Below are 12,816 nucleotides of genomic sequence, written 5' to 3'. Positions count from 1 at the left end.
TTTACAAATATTTGTAAGCCATTGGCAGTACAACTGATTTTTCTAAGGGTTGGTGAGATTCATCTGAACAAAAATGTATGCACAGCTGTGCACTGAGCTAAGCTATGCCCTGCGGGAATTATTGGGACATCACTTCTATGGAGGCAGGACAGTGTGTGTGATCAAAGCTCTGATTCATTATTTCTTTATTTCATGCCTCTGCCCGTTATTGTTATTTTTACTTGCACCATTTCCATCTGAAGACAGACTGGCCTTTCAGTGGGGTGAGTGAGCATGAAAATGTTTGAACTGCTCGAGGTCTATGTTCTTTCTCTCTTTTTCACTGATATTCAGGGCCTGTGACAATTTGGTTTTGTTCTCATGGCCTACAGTATTCTGCCAGCAATGCAGAAAATGCATCTTTCTGGGAGCAGAGGGAGCACAGACAGCTCTCTGAAGGGCTAGAGGAGGAACTGTGGACTGCAGAGAGTCATGGACTCTCTGTCCCCATCTGACAGACCCTTTCTTTGTGACTGGGAGATTTTACTCCCACAGCGTCCCATTGCTCTGAAACCAGTTACCTTGTGTTTGCAGCTTGTTTTGGCAGGACAAAGGCACATCAAGCCAGGGAATGAGAAGTTTTTTCCGTAGAAGTTATCTGAAACCCTTGGTAGGGGAGGATGGAGTAAAGAAAGGGTAGGGACAGCCCTCTGGTTAGAGTACCTGCACTTCCCCAGGGTCCAGGAAAGAGGAAGGATTGGAACATCTAAGCCGTACACTTCCTTGGTTACTTTTATGAAGGGCAGGGATGACTTGAATTTGGTCTTCTAATCACAGGTTTATTCTGGAACACTTCCAGCATCAGCCTGGATGAGTGGCGAATATTGAGCAAAGCCTGCTGTGATGTGGCCCTTTACACAAAGTGTGCTGGAGTGATGGTGGGAGTGCGCAAGGTGATATGAGTGCTAGAAGGGCCTGGAGTGAGAAGATGCAAAGGGTTTTGGTGTATCTGTTGCACCCCCATGTGCTACAAATGAAGTGCAGTGAACCCCCTTGAGGCTTGAGAATATAGCTGGCTCTAGTAACGTCAGTCTAGACATAGCTAAAATCAAGTGTTATTTTTCCTGTTTCCTTTGGAGAACAAGAAGTACTTTTCCTGGTTCAATGCTCAGATGGATAATATGTGGAGGAAACTTCAAGTACTTTTGAGATTTTTATATAAATGTTTGGTGGCTCCTTGCATTCAGTAAGAGCAACAACAGACTCATGAAGGCCATTTAACCGTGTCTGTTATTAGTTCTTGGAGAACGTTCCAAGCACCTTGCAGAGCCAGCACTGTGGCTGGATACTTGCATCAGCATCTGGAGGATTAAAAATCTCTCCCAAGATGAGAAATTTCTGACTCACTAGTAGTGACAACAATGCATAATAATTTAGTGTTAACAACAACAACAACAACAGTGAGTAAAATACTGTGATGCTGATGATAAGAGAGAATAAAGAGCAAGAAAGTCTGTATTTTTAGCTAAGGGAAATAATACGATGATTTCAGTGACCAATGATCAACTCTTCACTATTAGCTGAGTTGCAAAATAATTTCAAGTTTAGCTGTCATCAGTAATTAACCTCAAATATATCATTGAAGAGAAAGTCAAATTAATGAATAAGAAAATGGAAAATTTATTCCAGCAAGGCATCCATTTTCTTCAGTACATGTGATTTGGTAGAGAGCATCAGTGAGTCCCCAGTCAGCAATGTGCTCCCTTACCCCCTATAACCGTGTGCGGACCATGTAACTGTGATTCAAACTGCACGTCCAGCTGGAGGTGGACAGCAGCCGGACGAGCTGGGTGCTGCAGTCGGTCTGCACGTGGCCTGTTCTACCTTGCAGCTCCTAGTCACAGTTTTGGAGTCTATAGATGATTTCCTTACTGAAGAACCAGTTTAATTTTAGGAACATGGGGCTTTTTTTATGTGTTACCAGCACATTATGAAATGCATGTGGTGGCAGCTGTTAAGCCTAATGAAACCCACAGCAGGGAAGAAAACAAAGTATCACCTACAAAAAGAACAAGTGGGGACCATGGACAGATATAAGTGGCTGAGAATGCTGGATTTCCAGAAAATATAGCCCTTTTTTATCATTTCACTGTGGGGAAGATGAGAGAGGACTGGGATGAATGAGGCCATGTGACTCCTAATTACAAGATATATTTTTTAGAGAAACAGATCTGTCTCTAAGGAAATACCTCCAAATAGCAAGGACAGATGAACTGTCCTTGCACAGGATTAACAGCAAGGAGAGCGTGGCTACCCACAGTTCCTCTGTACACCCACTAGAGCAGAACCATGATAAAGGCTCAGACTAAAGGGATGCAGAAAGCAAAGTCACAGATGGATCAGGGAAAATGCAAGCATTATGATTCAGTTACTTTTGTGTGGAAAGCAATAAATACAAAAGGTAGAAAGAACAATGTTCTCTTGAAAGTAGGACAAGTGGAAGGGAGAGCTGTAAATGGTCTGGATGTGGAGCTGCCCACAACCTTCGTAAAGAATGAAACCCATCAATGCAGGCAGGGACTGAAGGTGTCCAGAGATGTTCAGCAAAGAATCTGCAGTGTGAATTCAGCTGATCCAGGTTGTCAGGGTGCCTGCAGTAGAGAAGACATCTGCCAGACATTCGCCTTCTAATTCTTAAAATCTGTCACCAACTCTATTACCACTGGGTTGGTGAACACATGGAAATACAAAATCAGTAATATTGATAAGCAGCAATGTTAGACTGGAGGAAGGCAGAGCCCTCTTCAAGGACAGTCGGAACACCACTGGGCATAACTGGGCCATTGAGAAGGAAGCTATGAAACAGAAGGTGTTACCACCTAGGGAGGGCAGGAGTTGGTACTCACAGCAGGGCATGGAGGAGCAGGGTAATGTGGCACTGCAGTACTGTGGCATTCCTTACATAAACAGCGAGGGACAACAGTGTTGTTGGGATTTGGGCAGCATGTAGACAGAGTCTAAAGCTATATTCTGCAAATGGATATTAGAAATAGACCCCGACGCAGCCTATGGGACAGCTGGAATGTGCCGCTCCATTAGCACTGGTGGAAGAGTGACTGGTGAGTCTTTGATTAGAGTCCTTGTTACGCCTCTGGAAATTGTGCAGAGTGAGCAGCAGCCAAACAGCAGTGAGAAAATGTCAGGTGAACTGAGGGTCTGCATCAACCACAATTAGTGAACCTTTAAGAAACATGCTCTTCATTTGCTGTGCCTGGGGACTTACATCTAGGTAAAGAAAGATCACAGACTCTCTTCTTGACAGCATGTTCAGAAACAGTGGGAAGGATGAGTTGTCCTGTCGGCTGAGGGTTTGTCCATGTGTACCAGGGCTACCTGTATGGGTGACCAGCACTTGTTTCTGAAGGAACCCTCACCACCGGAGCCAGGCACCACAGTGATTCTCAGGCATCCAGGCTGTCAGTGGTGACATTCCTGTTGCTGGAGAAGAAAATGTCAAAGAAGATGGTCACCAACTCCTAAAATCAGCAGTGGGAGTGAGATACCACAATGGCTGCAGGTAAGGTGAAGCAGGTGAGAACTGGAGACCCTTTATGTTGGATGTCTGATGGCTGGAAGGAGCTCTTTCTGAAAGACACAGCGGCCTGATGTTATTCGTAGACCATTATAGAAGGGTAACTTCCACTGATGGACAAAAGATCCATTAACATCCACATCTGTCTTACAATGTCATGTAAAAACACACACACTGATATAACCACGGTCTCTCCTTTCCTTCCTATCCTGATTTTTTCATCCATGTAGACCTGTAGAGCTGAATGGACTTCTGATAGAAAGTATAATTTCAAACCACACTCCTTTTGCTAAGCCTGAAAAGTTTCAAATCTGAACTGCAGGTAGATATCCCCTGAAATCTCTCTGAATTTCCAGAACAGGAAGACACCAGGATTCCAGGGTCCGTTTCTCCAGGGCAGCCTGCCATGGGGAATGCCTGAGGGCCAGGGACAATGTGTGCCTGCCAGAGAAATAGAAAATCATGAGTTTTAACCAAGACTTTGCAAGGATTATCAGCCCTGGAGACCTGCACAGGCCCTGCCATGGGTGACCTTTCTTCTGTGGGGCCTGACTTTTTCTCTGCTGAAAAGCTTGACCAGCCAGTTCTGTGCAACGAACTCCCAAAGGAAGAAAAAATAAAAAATGATCACTTCCTTTTATCCTGTGCTCTGGTAGAATGACTGGATGTTCTTATACTGACGCAACTGATTTAACTCATTAATTCTGTACAGGGGCAAATTCTGTGTGGCATTGGGATGAGGAGAGAATCTGCCCTTATATGATGTTATTACCAGAAGAATTGAATTGAGTGGTGGTGGTCAGGCTTTGAGGTTCCCAGACTCCACAGAGGCTGTGCAGGACGACAGAGGAAATAAAGATATGTCTTGAATCAGGGTCTGGGACTCTCTGGGAAGCTCTAGAATAATGATATGGGATGATATATGTGAACAAACTTGTTCTACCAGGAAAGCAATCTGCCTATCTCTCTGGTGGTTGATTAAGCTCTCAGTTGTAAATATTTACCCTACTTCCGCGCATTTAAGATTTTAAAGCAAAATAGCTATGACACAAATGGGCTGCACTTGGTCTGGAATCTGAAACCAAGTACCAAGATAACAGCATGTGGAAGTGTGTAATATAGATGCTGGCAGCAGTGTCAGTGTCTGCATTAGCCTGGTGAGGTCATGGCTGCAGTGATGGAAGACAGCCTGTGCATGTCAGGCTGGCAGAGTGGGCTGGAGTGAGATGGATCCCTCCCATGCGAGATTCACATAGCGGATGGGGAGAAGGGAAAGACCACAGATACATCTGCAAGAGTCCTGCAGGCTGATGCATGAGTGTTTGTGTGCATGGAAGCAAGCGTGGCAGAGAGATGTCTCTGGATGTTGGTAGCCACAGGCTGGCTGCCTGGAGAGGAGTGGGACTGTTCCAGCGTGGTCTCGTGGGCTGGCAGCACTGTGGAAGGAAGGGCCACCGAGTAGGAGATGCTTTGAGACCAGGAATGGGGATGGGGGACAGACCAATCTATATCTAATTTCTCCTCACAACTGGGAGGGTGATGTACCACTTGCTTTCCTTTGCCTGTTCTCTTTGCAAACTTGTCTGAAAGAGGTGATGGTGCAGGATAACCTGCAGTGTCCTTCATCATTGTACCATGAGGAGACAGCCATGCCAATCTGTCCCACGCTATGACAGTCTCAGGCGTTTGGGAGATGGCATCTCATAGCATCCTTTTGCTTTGCTGATGATGCAGTTTTTATGCTGATCTTTGCCTCTCTTGGCAAAGAGCTCTAGGACAGAGGGCTAGAAAGTGATGAGAAGAATCACGGTCACTTTCTGTGGGATACATGCAGCTGGACAATGGATCAGAGGGGGTGTCCAACATGCCATCAGGTACTCCAAGGGACTAGAACTGTTCATCATGGTGTTCACCTCCTGGAGGGCAGCAGGCAGTACTTGCTAGGGGCAAGAGTGAAATCCTTCTGTAAAATTGAAGTGATGTCTCACTGGGGACTTTGCCTCAGTGTCACTGAAAGTCAGAGGGTCCGGATGCCATGTTCCACTGAGAATGGGTTGTAGGCTTGCCAGGTATTTTAGTACTTTGGATGGTTGCTGTTGTAGCCAGAATATCTCTTTCTTGAATTCAGGATTCATTTCAAGCCCTTGATGAAGAGCTCTCTTAGTATCGATGGGCTTTGTGTTAGCACTTGTGTTAGAGGGAGAGATTAATAAGCACAGCACTTATTAAAGGACCCTCTCTGTTGATTGTCTGTAGCTCAAAACTCCACTGGCAATGACTGGATGGAGCAACGACTCTTGACAAAAAAGGAAAAGTAACTTCCTTTCCTTGCGTCTCATTGTCCTCTCGCGGTTTTACCTGTTTACAAGGAGTCACTGGCAGTGAATGAAATTTGTGATATTGATTTTTTTTAAACAGAAAAGTCATACGCAAAGCTGCAAAGCCAGGAAGTAGCATTGTCATGTGTTTCCTGATAAGCTTTGGGTGACCTTGGGGACCAATAACATCCCAAGCTTAAAGCTCCCAGGAGAAGATCAAACCATCCTCTCCTGGAGCAACAACCCACAACTAATGGTTTCACTCCAGTTACCTGCAAGCTTTCAGCCCTGCTAGACCCTGGCTAGCCCGATAGAGAGCGCTTTTCTTCTCCAGAACAGCCTTGGGCCCCTCATAGACTTGCATTCCCTCCGATGTCCTTGGCCCACACTAGCTGGGGCAGTGGTGGGGATGGTAGAGGACTGAAGCAGTTTTTCCTCCATCCTTGGCAGGAGCTGGATGTAGAGCACATCAGGACCTGAACACTGGGAGGTGGTGAAGCAGCTCAGTGTGTGTCCATGCCATGTGAACTAGGTTCCACTTGCTGAAGAAACCGCCAGAGCAGAGTGCACTACATAGATGTTATTTTAGCTTCTGTGAGGTATATGATTTACCTGCCAAAACCTCTGCTTTAAAAGTGAGCACTGCATCATATCATTAGAGCATTTCTTACATGGTTTAACAATCAACTAACTGACAAAATAGTCATCAGCAGGGAATAATTATGTAATGATGTGCTTTGTAGGGGGTCCTGTTCCCTACCTGTTGGTCTTATTCAGCACTGATTTGGGAAAAGAGCCATAAAATCATTAAGAAATTCAGAGTTAACGCAAAGGTTGGAATAGTAGTACATAAGGAGGATGGCAGGTCATAGATACAGAACAGCTAGGTTTGTTTTGATGGTCAGATGTAAGGCACAAATATAAAGACAAGGGAGGCCTAGCACGCTTCTTAGAAGAGGTACTAAAATATGGTGCACACAGTCACAAGGTCATCTTGCACTAGCATCCAGGATCATCAAGATGGCTTTACTGAGGCAGTCTTTCCATCTGCTACTTCGCCCAACACTGGAAGAAGGGGAGGTGTCTCACTGTGACAGTCTGTAGTCCATTGCTGTGCCTGCTAGGGGAGTCAGAGCCTCTAGGAAGATTGCTTTCCAGCTTCTGGCACTCCATCTTTTCAACCTGAGAGCTCCCAGCTCCTCAGGATCCCAAATTCACCCCAAATTCTAGGTATTAAAATGATTTTTTTTTTTTGTCTGAACCGTTTCCAGAGGAACAGTATTCTCCTGCTTATAGGAGTTATCCATCATCTCTCAGCACCAGACAAGCTAAATGAACCAAATTTATCCTAGTGAGGAATTCAGTTCTTGATTACAAAATTGGAAACACAGTGGGAGTCCTCTGATGCAGTGCTGGTGGCCTAAAATGTAGGCAGGCTGGCTCAGTTAGGTCTCTGGGCTCCTTTACTGTCTGCAGAGAGAGAAGGGACCTCCAGAAAGCATCCTGCCTAACCTTAGGCACCAATCTTAAGGTAGGATGGGCTGCTGTGGAAACACTTTTCTCTCCACTGTCTATACAGAGGGAATCTAGACAGCTCAGATGAGACATGTAGCTTTTCAATAGTGAAAATGAATCCAGTTCAAATGGTGAAATCAATCTCACTCAAAACTAAGCAGGTGAAATGGAGTGTGAGTTTGTTCACCCATGGCTGCTGCAGCAGATGATTTAGATGGGGATGAGGTGATCCCTGAGCCCCAGCCTCCTGCGAGGCTGTCTTTCCCTGTGCCTCTGGTTGAGATGGAGTCATTCTCCTTTCAGCTCTCTCCCTGTTTATTGTATTTCCTAATATTTTATCAAATAGGGCTTTAAAACTGCATGTTTCTCCACCCTCTGCTCTCTGGGTCGTAGGGCTTCCTCCTCTTCCCTTGTTTCATGGAGGTCGGTTATGAAACACAAATATGGCAAATGAGTGTTATCCTCTTCCAGGTCCTTTGTGGATTTGATGTTTTTACTCTGCTACACAATCAGTGCACTCCCTCTTGCATTAACCAACCTTTCCTGAGTTTCAAAACACTTCCATGGCTGTTAAAAAACTTTCTAAGTAATACAGCATAAAAAGCATAAACTGCTCATTAGCTCTTCCACAGAAGGTTACACATGAAATAATATTAGGGGGATCATACCTGATCTGGCAGGCTGAGAGAGCTGATGATGCTGCAGCTCCATGTTCCAGCTCCAGCCAACAGCGAGGCTCAGCATGGATTCCCAGTAAGTACATGCACATAAACATGCATATATAGCACTTATATACATATATATACACACACATACATATATATACATATATATATGTGTGCCCCTGGATCCCAGTCTCCCCAGTTGCTGGCACCCAGACATAGGAGACCCTGAGGCCACAGCTGCACTCCAGTTGCTGGTACACCCCCCCACACCCTCAAAATAAAGTCCCTCACCCAGGAAAATAGTTAGAAATGGCTTTTAATACAAAGACAGGACAGACTGCGCTGATCAGGTGCAGGACATGGTCAGACAAGCATACACACCAGCCACCCATTCACACATCATCAGCCCTTTTTCTCCCTGTATTCCTCTATTTTCCTAGACTTGTTCCTACCTAAATCACCTAGATACCTCCTTTCCCCACCTTTGGTTCCTCCCTAAACACCCCATAATAAGTTGTCTTGTGGAGTTGAGCCTTTGATGGGCTGGTGGCCTCTGTGATGGCCTGGGACCAGCTGGGGCAGGGTGTTATTTGGGCTCCCTGCCACCCATTCTTGTCTCTCTGTGCCCCCTTGTGGGGGTGCAGATGAGTTTTTATCACCTAAGCCAACAATTAACACAAAGTATAATCTTGGCATCAAAGTACATTTTCCCTTCCACCCTCAGCTACCTTCTGTCAGTTTTGGAGCCCCTGGCATTCCAGATACATTTTCTATTTTTTAATGATACTCTTTTTAGATGGTACAGCCCCCTTTACCCTGCTGTAAAAGTTTAATTTTTTTTCCCTTTGCTCCTCACAGAATCATGCATCCATTCTGCCCGAGTCTCTCATCGGATGCCTTAAAACAGGTTTTGTGTTGGCTGTGACCTGCTTAACCTTTAATTCCTCCTTTTAAATCCTTTTACCTTGTTTCCAGCTCGGTTACAGTTGTGAAAGATGGTGGGGAAGGTGGAAAGCGGACCCTCTGTGCCCTTTGAAATCACTTTCCTCTTCTGCAGAAGGAACATGGAGGTACAGCTGATCTGGTGGGGCTGCTTATGGGAATTGTCACTGTTGCTCACCTAGAAATGATGAGGAAGCTGAAGCAATTCATGTGTAAGAAGGCAATCTATTTTTATACAGAAATATCTATTACTGTGTGCTTAAACTAACTCCTTATCATTTATGTTCTCTTAAGTGAGGGAGATCAGTACTGGGCTATCAGTACTGGGAGAAAGAGATGGGCAGAAACACTGGAATGTTTGAAGTCTGAAAGGGTGAATCTTGGTGGAGATTTCTGAAATGAATCTGTGTAGAGCAGGGTCCGGGAAATGAAGCAGAGCTGACAAAAGCAGCTGGGCACAGCCATTTGGCTCTGGTACACGAGTGCAAACCTGGAAGGCTTCAAGACTGCTCAGCTTCCTGCAGTTCATCCCAGGGAGGGCACTTGGAAAGTGTCTCCCCGGCATCAGGTCTGGAGGGCACCCCTGAGGAAGGGTCAGTGGGGCACAGTCAGGTGTGTGTCACACCTCTGGCAACGCTTCTGTCCAGTGCAAGGAGGCTTTTCTCACTGAGGGGGTATCCAGCAGCCAGAAACCTGCCCTCTCCATATGTTTTCCAGCAGTGGGCTGGTCCTTTACAGCTACAGGGCCTGGGGGTGCCTGCCTCTGATCCTTAAATACCCAGCTGCTCTCCCCCTCTACCCACACTTGTCCTCTCCTGTTCACTTGCACTAATTTTTTACTTTTGCCTGCTTCTTACTTGACCTTGCTTCTTCCTTTTATTTCTGCAATAGCTGATGTTAAACGTTAATAATTCCGAGTGACAAACAATCACTGGCCCATATCTGAGAAACTGCTGCTTATTTAAAATCTCAAGGTGAAACAGTACCAGGGAAATCAGACAATGGTCTGATCCCATCTTTAACAATTCCACAACCTGATACTTTCGCACCAAGTTATCACTACTTCTTTCCACATCATTTGGCTGAAATGTAAGCAGCCCAGCATATAATAATGTAACCACCTGAATTATGTGTTTAATCGGAAGCATGCAGCCAGGAGACAAAAAACAAGCATTGAATCTATAAATTATTAAATTTAAAAAGGGAACGAGACATCTTTGGCCAGAAATAAGCAAAATGCCTTCTTATAAGCTTTCTGGAGAAATCTCCTGGTGTGCTCACAACTCACTGACACCCTGCCTTGAATTGTTGCTTCAATTCCTGTTTTGGTTGTCACCACTCTCAATTATTTTAAAAAAGGACCTAAAATAGATTTATATTTCTCAGATTTTATTAGACAGTAAAAAAGAGAAGTCTGAGCTGCAGCAGTTAAATAATTTATGACCTTTGCTAGAGGGGCAAGAAGACCTAAAATAAAAATAAAATACATGTATTGGAAAGAAAGGTTTTGGATCTTATTGTTTTTCCTGCCCACTGGTTTTGCTGGATGCAATTTTAAGTTATATATTCAATAGAGAAGTTTCTTCCCGATCACACAGCTACTTATTATCATCAAATTCTAACCACCAATTCTTAAAAGACCCGTCTCAATGGAGTTGTTCTCTGCTTCGATTTCATGGTGATAAAGCAAAGTTAGGAAGCAGGTGGTGGGTGTACTTTCTTGCATGAAGAGGTTTTTATTGTAGGTAGTGTACTTAAGCATTGAGCAATGATGTTTCTTTTTCATGCAACTTTGAAAATGAATATGTTCCCCTACAGTTCCTCCAATATTATCATTATCTATCCCTCAAAAAAGGCACTGTTAAACAGCCTTTATGCGTCACTTTGCCTTAGCAGGCCTGATTCTGTCTCATATGCCCTAGTCTCTTACTGCTGATCCACGGAGGATTTCAGTGAGGCACTGAATTGTTTTAGACATCTGCAAGAGGCTCATCGCTGCTGTAAGTGTCAGGGGAACTCTTCAACCTGGCCTAACGTTCCTCCTGGGGCTGACTTCCCAAATATAATACAAGTTTAGCACCTGACCGGTACTATTAAGATGTGAAGACATTTTCTTTTTGGTGCCCAGAAATGCCAATGTCAACCTTCAGCCTGCAGATACCCACACAGGAGTTTTGTTCCTGCTGTAGCTGTGAAGATACAAATACAACTAAGAGGACATAGATCTACCTGGTGACTTACTCTCCCAGACATGGTGGACAGCACGGTAGGGAATAAATGTCCATAATAAGCAAATGTTCAATCGTAAGCTACAAAACTGCATCTTTCCTGTCCATAGGCCTTAGTGGCAGATTTAATTTGCGAGCAGGAATAATTTATTCCTCCTAAATATGTATTCTATCTCTCATTCTTGTTAACACCTCTCTTTTTCTATCTCCCCTTGATAAGTTCTCAGTCTGTGACATGTCTTATAGCAATGAGTTCCACAGTTAATTATCTATTGAGGAAACCAATTACAATAAAACAAACAAAAACCAGTCCCTGCTTCTGCCCAGTCTTCTTCATTAGTCTTCAATCTGATGTGTGTCAATAAAGTATAATTCTGTACAAGCTGGAGTCAAGATTCTGAGTACAACCAATTGTCCTCCAGTTTGCTTAATGTGATGTTCCCCAGATTTCATCTTCTTCTTGACACGGCATGAAAATCTTGTTGCTCTTTTCCAAGTCTCTAATCATTATATTAGCTGTTCCTACAGCCTCCTCTATTCTTACCCTATCTTTTATAAGTTCACTTTCAAGCAGAGTTCAAGATAAGGTCACCTTGCTTGTAGATGCATTGTCATTGTTAAAGTATTATTTTCTTTTGGGTTTTTTTTTTTTGGCCACAACTTCCTATGACACTAAAAAAATTGCACAGATCATAGGGTACAAGACTTAAAGGAGCCTCAGGAGATCATTTAATCTACCACTTGAACTGAAGCACAGCCAGGGATCAACCCTTAATAGATGTTTTAATATGGTTCTCTCCTGCAGTTGTGCCAATATAATTGTCCCTAGCCTGTTCCTATATCACAGAATCACAGAATCATAGAATCACTAAGGTTGGAAAAGACCTGTAAGATCATCAAGTCCAACCATAACAAGAAAAAAAAAAAAAATATATATATATATATACACACTTCTCTCTCTTGATGGGCAGTGGGTTTTTTTTTATTATATTGCTGAAATCTTTTTTATACAAAATCAGCTGCTCATTTTTTGCTTTTTCACCCTATACAAGATGGAGAGCAAGTTGCTGCTGCTCTCTTTAACTATTTTCATGTTGTGGGGGGCTGGTATGTCTTCCCTTGCTTCCCCTCTTTTCTGGAAGAGAAAATTTACCAATTTCTCTGATTTACCAATTTTTCCGCATGGGACCTCTCTTTCTGGTTTCCCTCCAAGCTACCAGCATGATTATTAAAGTCCATTGACAGGAAAAGTCACAGGACTAAGCTGATGACCTACCATCTCTTAATGTCTCCTGCTACTACATTCCAAAATCAGGTTTAGGTTGCTGGCTGCTGTTCATCTGCTTATTTTTTCAAAGGCATCATACCACCAGCTCATACTGAGTTTGTCGTAGACTCTAACTCTGAGCTTAGGTTGTGCTGTATTGTTGCTAACAAGCTATTCCCCGTATTGTATTTGTACATCTGATTTCTCCTTTGTCAAAATGTATGTGCATGAAACTTGGCTTCAGCAATGGATTTTCTGCTTCCGTGTTCCTGGCAGCTCATTTGTTTCTCTCTACTGCTGATTGCTTCCC

Source organism: Gavia stellata, chromosome 21 (genome assembly GCF_030936135.1).
Source record: "Gavia stellata isolate bGavSte3 chromosome 21, bGavSte3.hap2, whole genome shotgun sequence".
Lineage (NCBI taxonomy): Eukaryota > Metazoa > Chordata > Aves > Gaviiformes > Gaviidae > Gavia > Gavia stellata.
This window is presented reverse-complemented; position numbering follows the sequence as displayed.